The sequence below is a fragment of the Crocuta crocuta genome, unplaced genomic scaffold (assembly GCF_008692635.1).
Source record: "Crocuta crocuta isolate KB4526 unplaced genomic scaffold, BGI_CrCroc_1.0 scaffold241, whole genome shotgun sequence".
NCBI lineage: Eukaryota > Metazoa > Chordata > Mammalia > Carnivora > Hyaenidae > Crocuta > Crocuta crocuta.
In genome coordinates, this window is record NW_027527807.1 from 2881125 (window position 1) to 2881513 (window position 389).

Here is a 389-nt window from a genome sequence, read left to right on the forward strand (position 1 = left end):
ACTCAGTTGTTTTAGTGGTAAACGAGATTTATTTTAATTCACAACCATGACTCTCCTATTCATCGGGTGTTGAGTCCAAAACCAGATAGTTTGCCCACACAAGTCCTTCAGCATCTCCACGTAATCTCATCTAGGCGACCACATCCACTAGGCAGTCTTTAAGGGCAAACTCACAGCCGCTGCCTTCTTCCAAGTCATCACCTATTTGGAATTCCTGGACTTGGAATCGATGAGATTTTACTGTACTTGTTGAGTGAGAGCAAAGATTGTGGTGCTGTTAACACTCCAAACCGGCGATGCCAACATTCTAGGCACCGGGTGAAGTGGTGGGAAGAACAAGGGCTTTGGCATCAGATCTGAGTTCAGATGTTGGCTTTGTCAGTTGGCTA

The 389-nt window shown here is 45.5% G+C and overlaps 1 protein-coding gene across 2 annotated transcripts in view; it reads left to right on the forward strand.

Annotated features, from left to right (window-relative positions):
- The window catches only part of ARHGEF6 (Rac/Cdc42 guanine nucleotide exchange factor 6), a 111529-nt gene that overhangs the window by 100949 nt on the left and 10191 nt on the right, over positions 1-389 (forward strand). The window lies entirely within an intron of this gene.